Raw genomic sequence first — 17,637 nt, 5'->3', positions numbered from 1 at the left:
CTGGAATATTTTACATTGCTATCAAAAAAGGCTTCATTTAGGAATTTGATTTTGGAAGATTTTAAAAATGAAAACATCTGAACATTTGATTAAATCAGATCACAGATAATCATGAAAACATATTTATTGAACCAAAATGACAGTCAAGGAATTTAAAGGCAAAAACAGAAAGTTATATAGTTGTGAATAAAACTTAGCTCTTTTATTATTAAAAAGACTCAGGGTTGTTGTTTTTTTTTTTTTTTTTTTTGAATCATCAAAATCTGATACAGACAAAGCCTGGAGTCTTTGTTTTCCAGGCATATTATGTTAAAGGTAAAGAAAAAATTTGTTCCTAAATGCTTATAAACTAAAAATAAGTTTTTCCTTTTAACAGAAAGAAACAAATTCTAATTTTGCACTAGAGTACTTTTTTATTCAGGTTTTATTTTAATTCCAATATAGTTCACATACAGTGTTGTATTAGTTCCGGGTACACACGCTAGTTATTAAACACTTCTGTACAAAAAAATAAAAATAAATAAATAAATAAATAAATAAATAAACACTTCTGTACAACATCCAGTGCTTGTCACAATGAGCACACTCCTTAATTCCTATCATTTTGCTCATTTCCCCCACCCACCTCTCTGGTAGCCATCAGTTCTCTATAGTTAAGTGTTTCTTGGTTTAGTTTATTCCTAGGTATTTTAATACTTTTGGTGTAATTGTAAAAGGAATTTCTTTATTAATTTTTCTTTCGGTTGCTCCATTATTAGTGCATAGAAATGCAACAGATTTCTGTACATTAATTTTGTATCCTGTGACTTAAGAGTTTCAGTAGTTTTTGGTGGAGCCTTTAGGGTTTTCTATTTATAGTTTTATATCACATGCAAATAGTGAAAGTTTTACTTCTTCATTACCAATTTGAATGCCCCCTTTTTTTTATCTGATTGTTGTGCAGTATCTTGTTGAATAAAAGTTGTAAGAGTGGACATCTTTGTCTTATTCCTGACCTTAGGGGAAAAGCTCTCAGTATTTCACCATAGAGTATGATTTTAACTGTGGGTTTTTCACATATGGCTTTTATTAGGTTGATGTATGTTCCCTCTAAACCTACTTTGTTGAGGATTTTTATCATGAATATATTTTGTACTTTGTCAAATGCTTTTTCTGCCTCTATTGAAATGATCATATAGATCTCATCCTTTCTCTTAATCATGTGATATATATGCTGATTGCAAATATTGAACAACCTAGCATTCTGGGAATAAATCCCACTTGATCATGGTGAATGACTTTTTAATATATTGTTGGATTCAGTTGGCTAATAAGTTGAGATTTTTTCATCTATGTTCATCAGAGATATCAGCCTGTAGTTCTTCGTGTGTGTGTGTGTGTGTGTGTGTGTGTGTGTGTGTGTGTGTGATGTGTTTATCTGGTTTTGGTATCAGGGTAATACTGGTCTTATATAATGAATTTGGAAGATTTATGTCCTTTTCTATTTTGGGGGGGATAGTTTGAAAAGAACAGGTGTTAGTTCTTTCAATTTTTGGTAGAACTCAACTGTGAAGCTGTCAGCTCCTGGAATTTAGTTTGTCGGGAGTTTTTTGATTACTCATTCAATCTCTTTGGTGGTAATCTGTTCAAATTTTGTCTTCCTCCTTCAATTTTGGTAGATTATGTTTCTAGAAATTTATCCATTTCTTCTTGGTTGTCCAAAGTATAGGCATATAATTTTTCATAAACTTACTGTATTTCTGTTGTATTGGTTGTTATTTCTCCTTTCATTTCTGATTTTATTTGCATCCTGTCCCTCCCCCCCCCCCTTTCTCTTAATGAATCTGGCTAGGGCTGAATTAATTTCATCAGTCTTGTTCAATGAACCAGCTCCTGCTTTCATTGATCTGTCCTATTTTTTTAGTTTTCTATTTCATCATTTCCACTCTAATCTTTATTATTTCTTCCTACTACTTGTTTTGGGCTTTCTTTGTTCTTTTTGTAGCTCCTTTAGGTATAAAGTCAGGTTGTTTGAGATTTTTTTTACTGCTCGAACTAGGTCTGTATTGATACAAATTTCCCTCTTAGAACAGCATTTGCTGCCACCCAAGATTTTGGAGTATTGTGTTTTCATTTTTGTCTGTTTGTTTCCACCTAATTTCTATTTCCTGTTTGATTTCTTGGTTGACTCATTCATTGTTTAGTAGCATGTTATTTAACTTCCATGTATTTTTGCTCTTTCTATATTTTTTTCTTGTGGTTGATCTCTAGTTTCATAATGCTGAAGTCAGAAAAGATGCACAGAATGATGTCAATCTTTTTAAATTTGTTAAGACTTGTTTTGTGGCCTAATATGTATTCTGGAGAATGTTTCATGTCAACTTGAGAAGAATGTTTATTCTGTTTTAGGATAGAATGTTAGGACTATATCTGTTAAATCCATCTGTTCCAACGTGTCTTTCAAAGCCTGTTTCCTTTTTAAAAACTTTTTATTTAAATTCTAGTTAGTTAACATACAGTGTATTATATTATTAGTTTCAGGAATATAATTTAGAGATTCATAACTTACATACAACACCCAGTGCTTGTCATAACAAGTACCCTCCTTAATACCCATCACCCATCCAGCCCATCCCCTTCCTACTTCCCTCTATGAACCCTAGTGTGTTCTCTATTAAGAGTCTCATGGTTTGTTTCCCTCTTTTGCCACCCCTCCCATATGTTTATCTCTTTTTTTTCTTAAAAAATATTTTTCATTTATTTGACAGAGGGAGCCCAAGCAAAAGGAGCAAAAGGCAGAGGGAGGGGGTAAAGCAGTCTCCTCGTCAAGCAGGGAGCCTGATGTGGGGCTCAATCCCAGGACCCTGGGATTATGACCTGAGCTAAAAGCAGACACTTAATTGACTGAGCAACCCAGATGCCCCCATCTCTTTTGTTTCTTAAATTCCACATGAGTGAAATCATATGGTATTTGTCTTTCTCTGACGTATTTCACTGAGCAAAAAACACTTCTATTTACATCATCGCAAATACCAATATTTCATTTTTTTGATTGTCAAGTAATATTCAATTGTATGTATATACCACTTCTTTATCCATCAGTTGATGAACATTTAGCAAAGCCACTGTTTCCTTGTGATTTTCTGTTTGGATGATCTGTTCATCAGTGTATGTGGGGTGTTAAAGTCCTCCAGTATTATTGTATTACTATCAATTATTTCCTTTGTGTTTGTTATTAACTGTTTTAATTATTTCAGTGCTCCCATGTTGGGTACATAAAGATTTAATTTTGGGGGGAATCCCTGGGTGACGCAGTGGTTTAGCGCCTGCCTTTGGCCCACAGCGCGATCCTGGAGACCCTGGATCGAATCCCACGTCGGGCTCCCGGTGCATGGAGCCTGCTTCTCCCTCTGCCTATGTCTCTGCCTCTCTCTCTCTCTCTGTGTGACTATCATAAATAAATAAAAAATTTTAAAAAAAGATTTAATTTTTTTTAAAGATTTTATTTATTCATGAGAAACACACACACAGAGGCAGATAAATCCATCAATCCATCAAGTTCCTTGAAAACTTTTCTCATCTTGCATATTTTTTCCCTCTATCCTTGATTATTTCCTATTACTTTGTTCTCTAGGTCACTGATTCATTCCTTTGTTTTGTCTAGTCTACTATTTATTCCATCTAGTGTGGTTTTAATTTCATTTATTCTTTTATTTCATTAATTCATTTATTTCATCTCTGATTAGTTGTTTTTTTTTGAATCTCATCGTTAGGAGTCTCATTGATGTCCTTACCCTTTTCTCAAGTCCAATCGAGTATCTTTATGGTCATTACCTTAAATTCACTATCAGGTATATTACTTATCTCCATTTCCCTTAGGTCTCTTGTTGTGGTTTTGTCCTGTTCTTTTATTTGGAACATATTCCTCTGTCTCCTCATTCTATCTAAATCTGTGTCTATTTCTGTGTGTTACAAAAGACAGCTACATCTCCTGCTCTTGAAAGTGATTGCCTTATGAAAAAGTGGTCCTACCTATAGTGCCCTGCTATCCAGTGTCCCATGTTCACCCAAACCTGGTACTTGAGGAGAGTCTCCTGTGTGAGAATTGTGCACCTGCTCTTGTGCCTGAGCCACTTTTTCCTTTAGTCCAGTCATCAGCAGTGGTTCCCTTTTAACTTTAAGTGATCACTACACCCAACATGGGGCTGAAACTCATGACCCTGAGATCAAGAGTCACAAGCTCTATTGACTGAGCCAGCCAGATGGCCTTGCAGTGAGCATCTTTGCCTGTTGTGGGCAGTGTTTGGTCCTTGTGGTGTTAGTGGTCGAGTTTGGGGACATTTTGGGCTTGAATTCAGTTGGATTAAGCATTTTCTAGAGATGCAATAGCATGGAACTGCAGGGTACTTTCCCTGTGTTGTCCCCTGAGAAGCTTTTGTTGGTAAGTGGAGCTTGCATTCAGATCAGTTGTCTGCCTCCAGCCTAAGCTAGGGTCTCTGACTAGTTTGTGTGGTTATATTTCCCTGTCTCAGGAGCATGAGTCACTTTGGAATGGTGATGGCTGCTGTAAGGGCTACTTGTACACTGCCAGGCCTGTGGCACTGCCCTATATGGGCTCTGGCCTAAGGAGTATTGTTAAGGATAGATATGCTAACACTCAGCACAGGGTGGAGGTGGTGGGGTGAGGAGTATGCTGAGCCCTTAACAGCAGGGCTATGAAGTTAGGGAGTTAACCCCACAGGTGGCCATGTGTGTACGTTGAGTGGTAAGGAAGGGAAATGGCTGTTGCCAGTTCCTTAGCTCCTGAAGGAGTTCCCCAAGGATTTCTGTCCAATAAATTTCCTATTCATAGGCCGCTCATGGGGACTCTTTCCTCTCACCCACCTGCTATCCCAGAGCTGAGCCTCTCACCCACCTGCTATCCCAGAGCTGAGCCCTATATATATATATATGTTTTAGGTACTGCTGCTTTTAAGAACTCATGAAATTCAGCTCCCCCAGTTTCAAAGCTGTGTTATGGGGATTTGTCTTTCCCATGCAGGCTCCCCAGTGTGGGGGTCTGTTTCTCTCCCTTCTCCATCTGGGCATGGTCCTTCCCTCTTTTTGGAGAGCCCCACTTGTTTAATTTCTGATTGTTTCTCTGTCCTTTTCCTACTCTCTTTTATGTGGCCTCTTCCCTATACTTAGTTGTAAGATTTGTTCTGCTAGTCTTTGGGTCATTTTGTGGATTATTTACACTGACGTGTTGTATAGTTGTATCTGTGGGATAAGGTGAGGATAGTAGGGTCCTCCTACTTGGCCATGTTGCCCAGAAGTTGCATGAGTGTACTTTAAATATTAGGGAATCATTCTTAAACAAACGTACTTTAATCTTATAGCCAGTACTGACCATGTATAAAATTCCATTGCAAAAATTTCTTTTCTATAATCTATCATTTTTTTTGGTTCAGATTTTGTCCTCTGTTTTCTTTAACTACCCTCCCTATAGGGCAAAAAAAGTTTTTTTTTTTCCTCAAGAAAAACGTATTTCCATTTCTTATACTTTATTTTATCAAAGATACACATCTTTTCTTACATACAGAATTGTTTCTGTATTTTTAGCAACTTTAACTTCATGTATTAGAATTTTTAATTCTTAGAAGCTTTAACTTCTAGGAAACTAAATAGTAGTAAGTGTGTATTCTGTTGTAACAGCATTTTTTGGATTGGCAAATTTATGAATACATTTCATAACTTCTAGAAACATGCTTCTTCATAGTACAATCTTTTTAATAAAACACAATACATGTTTGCTAATACCCCAACTTATTTTTAGTTTCTCTGTAATAAGCCAGAAGTAGATAAATCTATGTTAAGTACTTAAAGTTTATCTTATTTGGTAATGACCTAGATATTCAATGAATTCAATCTAATTCAGCCTAATTCATTACTTAGCAAAATTTCAGGATTTTAGGTTACCAAAACAATTTGGGAAAGTTGTTTTAAAATTTCACCTAAGGGTGCCTGGGTATCTCAGTTGTTTAAGTGTCTGACTCTTGATTTCAGCTCAGGTCATGATCTCAGCGTTGTGAGATCAAGCCTGGCATGGGGCTCCACACTGGGAATGGACCATGCTTAAGATTCTCTCTCCCTCTTCCTTGCCCTCCCCCACCCTCATCCCAAGTGTGTGTGTGTGCACGTGTGCTGCACTCTCTCTCTCCAAAAGAAAAATTTACCTAAAAACTTATTTCTTATCACATCTGTTTGATTTACTTGTTCTTAATAATCATGCTTAGATTATCCATACAAACTGTGAGACAGCCAAGTTAATTATCTTCCCATGCTAAACATATTGTAATAGACATAATAGTAGCTTTAAGTAAACCCAGGCAAAGTAAATGTTTTAATTTTAAGGCTAATAACTTTGAAGACATGTCTGTTTTAATTAAGCAAACAACCTTATATTAGCTTTAATATTAAATAATTTTTCAGAAAGCATGAACTTGAAAATCATTTGGGTTAGTTTCTTTGAGAGTTTTAGAATGCTGATCCTTATTAGAGTTTCCCTTAATTTAACTAAATACAACTCTTGTATAAATTAATTTTAGGGGGACGCCTGGGTGGCTCAGTGGTTAAGCGTCTGCCTTTGGCTAGGGGTATGATCCTGGAGTCCCAGGATCTAGTCCCACATCGGGCTCCCTGCATGGAGCCTGCTTCTCCCTCTGCCTGTGTCTCTGCCTCTCTCTCTCTGTCTCTCATGAATAAATAAAATCTTTAAAAAAAATTAATTTTAGGAATGCCATCCAGAGGTAGCGAAAATAATCTTACATTTATAACATATATATAGGCATTTAAACACACAGACATATACAAGTAAAATCTAATGCCTTTTGTTTTTACTAATATTTGTGGAAAGAACATTATAGATCTGATTTCCAAATACATCTTTCTTTTTCTAATAAAAAAAAACAACTCCTTAAAAGTCCATATTTCAAAGAATGGCTCTCAGGTTCTAGAGAAGACAGGGGCAGAAAATTTGCATTATAAAGGCATAGGGAATGTATCTGAATTTTTTCCAAGGGGACTTTTTGGGACATATTGGCTTCTAATCAGAGGTGCTAGACCCTGGTTTAAGAACACTTTTAGCAGTTTGTATTTTTAAAAGATCTCTTCCTCTTTGTCCCCCTTTCCTTTTCAGTCTTGGGTGATTGTAGACTGTGTTTATATCTCAAAAATACCATAGAATGTATCTCTATAGGCAATAGAGAAAAAAAATGCAAGTTCTTTTTTAAAGTGATTTGAGATCATTGCTATTAAACATTCTTTCCCTTAAGTACAGGGTAATTTTGTTCCAATATCCCAATCTTTTGTAATATCTATCAGCATTTTTGAGAAGAAAAGGTGAGGTTTTGAGATTAGTGAAGATAGGTAGCCTTAGACTTGCTTTCAGAGTTCCATTTCTAATTTTGCAGAGATTTAAAAAAGAATTTTTTTGGTAAATTTTTTTTTTCAAAGAACTAGACTACATGTTGAATATTAAGGAATTGACTCAGCATCTTTCGGTGTAAGCATAACTTTACAGTGTTATATTAGTTTCAGGGGTACAGTATGATGATTCAATAATTCCATGTATCACCAGGGGCTCATCACAAGAGCCTTCTTTAATCCTCATCACCTATTTCACTCAACCCTCTACCACCCACCACCCACCTCTGGTAACCAGCAGTTTGTTCTCTATAATTAAGAATGTTTCTTGGTTTGTGTCTTTGTTCTTTTTCTCCTGCTCATTTGCTTTATTTCTTAAATTCCATATGGGAGTGAAATCATATGGTATTTGTCTTTCTCTGACTAACTTATTTCACTTAGCAGAATACACCTTAGCTCTATCCACATTGTTGCAAATGGCAAGATTTCATCCCTTTTGCTGGCTGAATAATATTCCATTATATATCACTTCTTCCTTCTCCATCAATCAGTGCACAATTGGGCTGAATCCATTTCTTGACTATTGTAAGTACTGATGCGGTAAACATAGGGGTGCATGTGTATCTTTGAATTAGTATTTATTCTTTGGGTAAATATCTAGTAGTGTAATTGCTGGATGGTAGGGTAGTCTTATTTTTAACTTCTTTGGGAACCTCCATACTGTTTTTCACAGTGGCTGCACCAGTTCATATTTTTACCAAGAGTGCATGAGGGTTCCTTTTTATTCACATCCTCCCCACCACATGTTGTATTTGAGTTTTTATTTTAGCCATTCTGGCAGGAGTGAGGTGATATCTCATTGTAGTTTTTTTTTTTTTGTTTTGTTTGTTTTTTGTTTTTTCTCATTGTAGTTTTGATTTGTATTTCTCTGATGGTAAAAGATGATGAACATCTTTTCACGTCTGTTTGCCAGCTGTATATCCTTTGGAGAAATGTCTATTTGTGCCTCCTTCTCATTTTTCAATTGGATTATTTGGTTTTTGGGGTGTTGAATTATAGAAGTTTTTTTTATATATCTTGGAAACTAACCCTTTTTTGAATATGTCATTGGCAAAGATCTTCTATTCCATAAGTTGCCTTTTAGTTTTGTTATCTCCTTCACTGTGCAGAAGCTTTTTATTTTGATGAAGTCCCAGTAGTTGATTTTTTTTTCTTTTCTTTTTTCTTTTCTTTTCTTTTCTTTTCTTTTTTCTTTCTTTCTTTTTTTTTTTTTTCTTCTTTAATTCCTCTTGTCTTAGGAGACCTATCTAGAAAATTTGCTATGGCCAATGTCAGAAAGGTTACTGCCTGTATTCTTTTTTTAGGATTTTTATGGTTTCAGGTCTCACATTAAGGTCTTTATTTGAATTTATTTTTGTGGATGGTGTGATAATGAAGTCCAGTTTCTTTTTTTGCATGTTGCTAACCCAGTTTACCTAACATCATTTGTTGTAAAGACTGTCCTTTTCCCATTGGATATTCTTTCATGCTTTGTCAAAAACTAATTGACCATACTGCAGTGGGTTTATTTCTGGGTTTTCTGTTTGGTTCTGTTGGTTTCTGTGTCTATTTTTGGGCGGGTACTGTGGTGAATGATTTTTAAAATATATTGTTGGATTTAATTTCCTAGTGTTTGGTTGAGGATTTTTACATCTATGTTCATTGGAGATATTAGCCTGTTCTCTTTTTTGTGTGTGATGTTTGGTTTTGGTATCAGGGTAATGCTGGTCTCTTATAATGAATTTGGAAGTTATATGTCCTTTTCTATTTTTTTTAGAATACTTTGGGAAGAACAAATATTAACTCTTCTTTCAATGTTTGGTAGAATTCACCTGTGAAGATGTTTTTGGAATTTTGTTGGGGGTTTTTTGATTACTGATTCAAATTGGTGGCGATTGGTCTATTCAAATTTTGTTTATCTTCCTGCTTCAGTTTTGGTAGGATATATGTTTCCAGGAATTTATCCATTTCTTTTTGGTTGTCCAATTTGTTGGTATATAGATTAATATTCTCTTAGCGCTTGAATTACTTTATTTCTCCTCTCTCACTTGATTTTTGAGTCCTTTCTCTTTTTCTTGAAAGTCTGGCTAGAGGTTTATCAATATTGATTTTTTTTTTCAAAGAATCTACTCCTGGTTTCATTGATCTGTCCTATTATTTTTTTTTTTTTAGTTTCTATTTCATTTATTTCTGCTCTAATTTCTATTACTTCCTTCCTTGTACTGGTTTTAGGTTTTCTTTGTTGTCTTTTTCTAGCTCCTATAGATGCAAGCTTAAGTTGTTTGAAATTTTTCTTGTTTCTTAAGATAGGCCTGTATTGCCTTAAACTTCTCTCTTAGGACCATTTTTGCTGCATCTCAAAGATTTTGGACCATTGTGTTTTCATTTTTATTTCCCTCTATGTAATTTTTTATTTCTTGTTTGATTTTTTTGGTAGAGCCATTCATTCTTTAGCATATTATTTAGCCTCAATGTTTTTTTTTTTTTTTTTTTTCAGATTTCTTGTGGTTGATTTCTATTTTCATAGTGTTTTTGTCAGAAAAGATACATGCAGAGCACCTCGGTGGCTCAGTCAGTTAAGTGTCTGCCTTCAGCTTAGATCATGATCCCAGGGTCCTGGTATTGAGCCCCACAGCGTTCTCCCTCATTGGGGACACTGCTCCTCCCTCTCCCTCTACTGCTCCCTCTGCTGTGCTGTCTTGCACTTTCTCTCTCACTCTCTCAAATAATATTTTTTTAAAAGAAATGATGTATGCAATGACATTGATCTTTTTGAATTTGCTAAGACTTGTTTTGTGGCCTAATATGTGACCTATTCTAGAGAATGTTCCATGTGCATTTGAAGAATGTATATTCTGTTGTTTTAGGATGGAATGTCCTGAATATATCTGTTCAATCCATCTGGTCCAGTGTGTCATTCAGAGTCATTATTTCCTTATTGATTTCTGTTTGGATGATCTGTCCAGTAATGTAATTAGGGTATTAAAGTTCTGTACTATTATTGTTATTACTATCGTTTATTTTAAAATATTTTGGTGCTCCCATATTGGATGCATTAATATTTATGATTATTTTACCTTTTTGTTGGATTGTTCCCTTTATTAGTATATATTATCCTTCTTTGTCTCTTGTTATAGTCTTTGTTTTAAAGTCTATTTTGTATGACCTAAATGTTGCTACCCCAGCTCTCTTGTGACAGCCATCTGCATGATAAATGTTTCTCCATCCCCTTACTTTCAGTCTTTAGATGTGAAATGAGATTCTTGTAGTCAGCATATAGATGGGCCTTTTTTTTTGTTTTTAAGATTTTATTTATTTATTCATGAGAGACACAGAGTCAGAGACACAGGCAGAGGGAGAAGCAGGCTCCATGCAGGGAGCCCAACATGGGACTCGATCCCGGGTCTCCAGGATCACACCCTGGGCCAAAGGCGGCGCTGAGCCACCCGGACTGCTCTCTCTCTCTCTCTTTCTCTCTCTCTCTCTCTTTTTTTTTTAATCCATTTCATCATCCAATGCCTTTTGATTGGAGTATTTAGTCCATTTATATTCAAGGTATTTATTCAGAGGTATGTTTTTATTGCCATTTTGTTCTTGTTTTGTGGTTTTCTATTGTAGTTCTCTGATCCTTTCTTTTGTTCTCTTCTCTCATGGTTTGCTGGCTTGCTTTGGTGATATACTTGGATTCCTTTCTCTTTGTTTTGCATGTCAAGTACTGATTTTAGATTTGTGGTTACCATTTGGTTAGTACATAATGTTGGGCCAGCGGGGGCAAGGGGGATGGGGAGGCACCAACAAAATGGTGGTAGACCCTCCACCTGTTGCCCCCACCTCAGAACTTTCCCATCACCAGCAGACCGCTGGCAGACATGTTATCAGGGGGAGCCTGGACCTATGCAGGAAACCTGAACTGCATCTTACTCTGATCCCATATAAGGGCATGGGCAGTTATTGCCCCAGGCCGATTTCACCAGTACTATGCCTAATACCTATCATCCTGTACAGACACACAATCCCCCCTTTAAAAAGCCCACTTGCACTCCCCTGCATGTGACTTCCCTGGCCCTCAATTTCCCTGCTCTCTTCCTCCCCTGTGGGCTGTGGAACCTCACCGGAGAGCACGTCCCATTAAAAACCTGTTTCGACCAACTTTGGCCTGGCCTCTCTATTTCATTTCACTACCGATCTGATTAAACCTGACATATAACATCTCTGGATATAGCGGTTTATATTAAGTTGGCTGCAATATTAAGTTGATCGTTTATGTTTGAATCCATTATTTACTCTTCTCCCCACTTTTAGGTATATGGTGTCCTATTTTATATCCATTTATTTTGTGAGTTCCTTGGCTGATATTTTACAAAAACATTCATTTTGACTGCTTTTGTGTTTTCTACTGTCATTTTTTGGTCTTTCTTTTCCGTCCAAAGACTGCCCTTTAATATCTCTTGCAGGGATGATTCAATTATCACAATTTCCTTTAGATTTTATATGTCTGGGAGATTCTTTTCTCTCCTATTCTGAATGATAGCCTTGTTGGATACAAGGTTCTTGGCAACAGATTTGTCCCATTTAGCACTTTGAATTTATCATGCCACTTTCTTCTGGCTTGGAAATTTTCTCCTAAAAAACCCTTTGATAGCCTTATGGGGTTTCCCATGTATATAACTGTTTTCTTTTGTCTTGCTGCTTTAATTTTTTTTATGACTGTATTTTGCCATTTTAATTATAATATATCTTGGTATGGATCTGCTTTTGTTGATTTTTCTTGGGGGCTCTCTGTGCCTACTGGATCTGGATATTGTTTCCTTCCCCAGATAGGGAAATTTTCATCTCTTCAAATAATTTTTCTACCCCTTTTTCTTTCTCTCCTTCTGGGATCCCTATGATGTGAATATTGTTATGTTTCATGGAATCACTGAGTACCCTGTCTATTCTCATTTTGCATAATGCTTTTTTCTTTTTTGTTCAGCTTGATTGCTTTCCATTACTCTGTCTTCTAGGTTTTTAATTTGTTTATCCTTTTCTTCTAGCAGCTGTTTATTCCATCAAGCATGCTTCTCATTTTGTTTATTGAGCTCTTTATCTTTGCTCTATTGTTCTTGATCTCTGTGTCTTCCACTCTTTCCTTGAGTCCAGTGAGTATCTGTATGATCATTACCTTGAGTTCTCTATCAGGCATGTTATTTACATATGTTACACTTAGATCTCTGGCCATGGCCTTGTCCTATTCTTTCATTTGGGACAAATTCCTCTGTCATCTCATTTTGTCTACATCTCTGTGCCTGCTCTCTGTGTTAGAAAAGTCTACTTCTGTTCTTGAGGGTAATGGCCTTATGAAGAAGAGATCCTATGTGCCCTACAATGTAGTGTTCCCACCCTCCTGCACTTCAGAAAGTACCTCCTATACATGCTGGTGTGTCCTGCTACTTTGTCTTGGTTGCTTTATTTTTCAGGTCAGTTGTCTGCAGTGACTCTCTTTGCCTGTCATAGACAGTGTTTGGTACCTGTGGTGTTAGTTGATCAGTTTGGGGCCACCTTGGGCTTAAGTTTAGTTTAAACCATTGGTTTGCCATAGATGCAGTAGCACCAAGTTGCAGGGCACTTTGCCTGTGTTGTGTCTGGAGAAGTTTTCATTGGTGGGCAGATGCTTCATTTAGGCTCCTGAAGTGCAGGAGGATGGGGCTTTGTGTAAGCAATGTAGATAGTGAATGTTGGTAGTCAGGCTAGTTCCTGCAGATGTGTGTTTATGCTGATAGGCCAGGGAGTAAATGGCACCTGATAGCTCCTTTGTTCCTGGAGAGGTCCCTCAGTAACTCAGCCCCTCTGAGATAGGCTCTAAGGTTAGTAAATAACTGCCTCCCATATGCCAGAGGCATTTTCCAAACTGCTGCTTCTATGCTTTATCTCCTAAGGCTGTTTGTGGTACTGTGTCTTTAAGGGTGAGGATTTAGCTTCCTCCCAACTTCTGGGCTCCCCAGCAGTTAGCCCACTGATTTTTGAAAACTGTAGGCTTAAGTCCCACTAGTTGTAAGAACTCAAGAAATTTGGCCTCTCTAGTTTTTAAAACCAAATGTTATGGGGATTTTTCTTCCCGTTGCATGCTCCTTGGTGTAAGAGTCTGTTTTACTCCCTTCTTTGGGACTGTAGCTGCTTCCCTATTTCAGCTGGTCCTACATGTCTGTGTAGCTCCTATGTCTCTGCCCTTCTCCTTAGTTGTGGACTTTTTTCTGCCAGTCTTCAAGTCATTTTCTGGGTTATTCACACTGATTTGAGTGTTACCTAGTTGTATCCATGGAATGAGGTGAGCTTACTGTCTTCCTACTCTACTATCTTGCCAGCCTTCTCTGGGTTCTATTTTTGTATCCATTTAGTTACTCTGTCTTTTGATTGGAGCATTGAATCCATTAACTTTTTTTTTTTTTTTTTTAAGATTTTATTTATTTGAGAGAGAGAGCAGCAGGAGGGGCAGTGGCAGAGAGAGAACAGACTACTCCTGAGCAAGGAGGCTGACATGGTGAATCAATCCCAGGACCCCGAGATCATGACCTAAGCCAAAGGTAGACGCTTAACTGACTGAGCCACCCAGGTGCCCCAAGTCCATTAACGTTTAAAGTAATTATTGATCAGTATGTACTCTTGCCATTTTGTTACTTATTTTCTGGTTGATTTTGTAGTTCTTCTGTCACTTTCTTCTTTTGCTCTCTTCCCCTGTGCTGTGATGGCTTTCTTTAGTTATGCTTGGATTCCTTTCTCTTTATTTATTTACTTATTTGTTTATTTTTTTGTGTGTTACTGATTTTTAATTTGTGGTTACCCTTAAGTTCATAAGTAACATATATACCACAGTTTATATTAGTTGATGATTAAGGCAAGCAAATTGTAAAAGCACTAAATTTTTATTCCCCTCTCCATCTTTTATGTTTATGAAGTCCTATTTTACATAATTGTTGAAGATATAATTGACTTTACTGCTTTTGTATTTTAGCCTCCTACTGGATTTATAGGGGATTGATCTACCTTTATTACATGTTTGCTTTTACATGTGAAATGTTTTTCTTTTATCAGTTTCTTATTTATGGTTCTGGCCTTTTCACTGAAAGAACTCCCTTTAACATTTACAAAACTGACTTGGTGGTGATGAACTTCTTTAATTTTGGGGGAAACCCTTCACATCTCTCCTCAATTCTGAATAATCTTTCTGCATAGTGTATTCTTGGTTGTAGATTTTTTTTCCACTCAGCACTTTAAATAGATTATGCCACTCTCTTCTGGCCTGCAAAGTTTCTGCCTACAAGTTAGCTGATAGCCTTATAGGGGCTGGGTGGTGGTGGTGGTGTTGTCCTTTATATGTAACTATTGCTTTTCTCTGGCTGCTTTTAGGATTCTCTCTTTATCATTAATTTCTGCCATTTTATTTATTTACTATTTTTATTTTTAAAATTTATTTACCCTTTATTTTTAAGATTTTGTTTATTCATGAGAGACACAGAGAGGCAGAGACACAGGCAGAGGGAGCAGCAGGTTCCATGCAGGAGCCTGATGTGGGACTCGATCCGCGGATTCCAGGATCACGCCCTAGGCCAAAGGCAGGCACTAAACCACTGAGCCACCCAGGGATCCCCAATTTCTGCCATCTTAAATAGGTCTTGGTGTGGACTTGCTTGGGTTCACCTTGTTTGGGACTATCTATGAATCCTGGACCTGGATATCTGTTTCTTAGATTAAGTAAGTTTTCAGCTGTTATTTCTTCAATAATGTTTTCTTTCTCCTTGTTTCTCTTTTCTCATTCTGAGATCCCTATAACGCGAATGTCACTATGCTTGATGGTGTCACCTGTTCTCTCTCTCTCTCTCTCTTTTTTTTTTTGGCCATTCAGCTTGGTTTCTTTTCATTACTGTTACGAATCTCTAATCTATTCTTCTGCATCCTCTAATCTGCTGTCAATTGCCTTTAGCATACTTTCTATTTTCTATCATATTTTCTATCATATTTTCTATCATATTTTCTATCATATTTTCTATCCCTTCTTGGAGTTTTCACTGAGTTTATCTGCTTTTTCCTCAAGTCTGGTGAGTATCTTTATGGCCATTACTTTCAAATTTTATCAGACATATTGCTTATCTCTATTTCATTTAGCTCTTTTCTGTGATTTTCTGTTTTGTTCTTTCATTTAGGACCTATTCCTCTGCCTCTTCATTTTGCCTAACCCCCTCTGTTTGTTTTCATGTATTAGGTAGATAGCTGTGTCTCCTGACCTTGAAAATAGTGGTGTGGTATAGAAGAGATCCTGTGCTGCCCTGTAGTGCAACACCCCTTGGTCACCAAGACCAGGTGCTCCAGACATCACCCTGGAGTAGGCTGTATGCTCCCTCTTATTGTGGCTAAGCATAATTGCTATGGGTATGCTGGTGGTTTGGCCTTCACTTGCTGTGGGCACTCTGGGCAAGGTTGGATTACTTCACTGTTGAGAGGCCTAGTTACAGTCTCTGTAGGCTTCCTGGTGGGCAGAGCTGTAAATCAGCCTCACTGTCTACGTTTAGCTGCTGGGACAGCTGTGGTACACAAAGGGCAGAGCTTCTCTCTATGCAGCATGCTAGGAGGCTTGGCTACAGGGTTTGCAGGCATAGTGGTGTGTGTGGGGTTATGTCTACTCCTCAGGGCAGAAGTCACTTTGGAATGGAACGGCTGCTTGCCAGGTTTGCTAGGGCAGGAGCTGCTTTGGAGCTGTGTCTTTCCAGGTGGGGTCGTTGTGTGGGAGGGTCTGTAGGAAAACAAAAAGCTGGGCATGGAAGTGCTAGCAAATTAGAGTGTTATCTGGACCCTTTCAGGAACCAGTTCTATCTAGTCTGGATAAGCAAATATCTGAAGGTCAAGAGAAATCATTCCTACCAAGATAAATCTGTAGATTCCTGCCCTCTAGCACACATCCTAAGATTAGTCAAATCTCCTTCAGGTATTTTTCAGTCTGCTGCTGCTGTGCTATGTCTCAGGCCAAGTTATTTAGTGTGCTGGCCCTTTAAGTGTAGAGACTCAGTTTCCTATAATCCTTAAACTCTCCTGGATTTAAGCCTTGCTGATTTTCTTTTTCTTTTTTATTTCTTTCTTCCTTTCTTCCCTCCTCCCTTTCTTTTCTTCTTACAGATTTTATTTATTCATGAGAGACACAGAAAATCAGAGACCTAGGCAGAAGGAAAAGCAGGCTTGCTGCAAGGAGCCTGATGCAGGACACCAACCCAGGATCCAGGAATCACAACCTGAGCCAAAGGCAAACGCTCAACCACTGAACCACCCAGGCACCCCAAGACTTGCTGATTTTCACACCAGATATCACAGGTATTCATCTTCCCATGTCCCCAAGGCAGATACTGGGTCTGATCCCCAGGTGTCTCCATGCTTGTGATGTCCCTCCCATTTATGGTTAGCTGTGCTGGGGGGTTGGTTTTTGACTGTGGCTCTGCCCCCTTTTGCTCCTTTTGATGTGGCCTTTTTTTTTGACTAGTTGTGGAAGATCTGTTCTGCTAGTTTTCAGGTCATTTTCAAAGTTAGTTGTAATAGATGTAGTTATTGCTTCATTATGTTTATCCAACTAGGTGAGCTCAGGATCCTTCTACTCTTGTCATTTTTCTTGGATTTCCTTATATATCTTACTTAGAATTTTGACTGATTTTGGTGACAGAAAACTAATCTTGACAGACTATAATTTGTTGCTAAGACTGTCACCAAGCAAAGTCTCCTACTGTGGCAAGTTGTAGATTTTGCAGATTTATGAGTCTCTGGAAAATCATGCTTTTGCCCATTTAAAAAATTCATGGATTCTCCAGTGAGGACTTGCATAAGGCTCATCTCCTTAAAGGTCCCCTGGCTCCGTTTTAAAACCTCTCTTGCCCTAAATGACCTCATTTCATTTCATTTCATCTTTTCCATATTGGTAAGGTACAAGTTTATCCAACCCAATCCACTTTTTGCATAGAAAAAGTGCAAGTTTATCCAACCCAATCCACTTTTTGCATAGAAAAAGTGCAAGCCTTTTTAGGATTTGAGTGCTTCGGAGAACTTCTATTTTCCACTTAGTACAGTGCCTTTTTAGCCTTATACTGTCTGGCAAAGAAAGAGCACACATAGAACTGGGGATCACAGCAGCAAGCCACCTTTTGAGAAGGCAAAAATACTTGAGAAGCTGATTAAAGTTCTGGGCATCTCCCAAGCAGGGTC

At 37.5% G+C, this 17,637-nt stretch overlaps 1 long non-coding RNA gene across 10 annotated transcripts in view; it reads left to right on the top strand.

The window, feature by feature from the left end:
* LOC140600271 (uncharacterized) overlaps window positions 1–17,637 on the top strand; it is a 45,786-nt gene that overhangs the window by 20,873 nt on the left and 7,276 nt on the right. For 2 of the 10 annotated variants that reach the window (XR_012003499.1, XR_012003498.1), the window contains one exon: window positions 16,567–16,758. This is a non-coding gene — a long non-coding RNA (uncharacterized lncRNA). Of the gene's footprint in view, window positions 1–13,881; window positions 13,983–14,734; window positions 15,151–15,658; window positions 15,826–16,566; window positions 16,759–17,637 lie in introns of those variants that run through there. The other 8 variants (XR_012003495.1, XR_012003493.1, XR_012003496.1 and 5 more) reach the window with 8 other exon arrangements.

The sequence above is a fragment of the Canis lupus genome, chromosome 11 (genome assembly GCF_048164855.1).
Source record: "Canis lupus baileyi chromosome 11, mCanLup2.hap1, whole genome shotgun sequence".
Lineage (NCBI taxonomy): Eukaryota > Metazoa > Chordata > Mammalia > Carnivora > Canidae > Canis > Canis lupus.
Note: the sequence above shows the minus strand (reverse complement) of the source record. Positions and strands in the feature narration are given on the sequence as shown.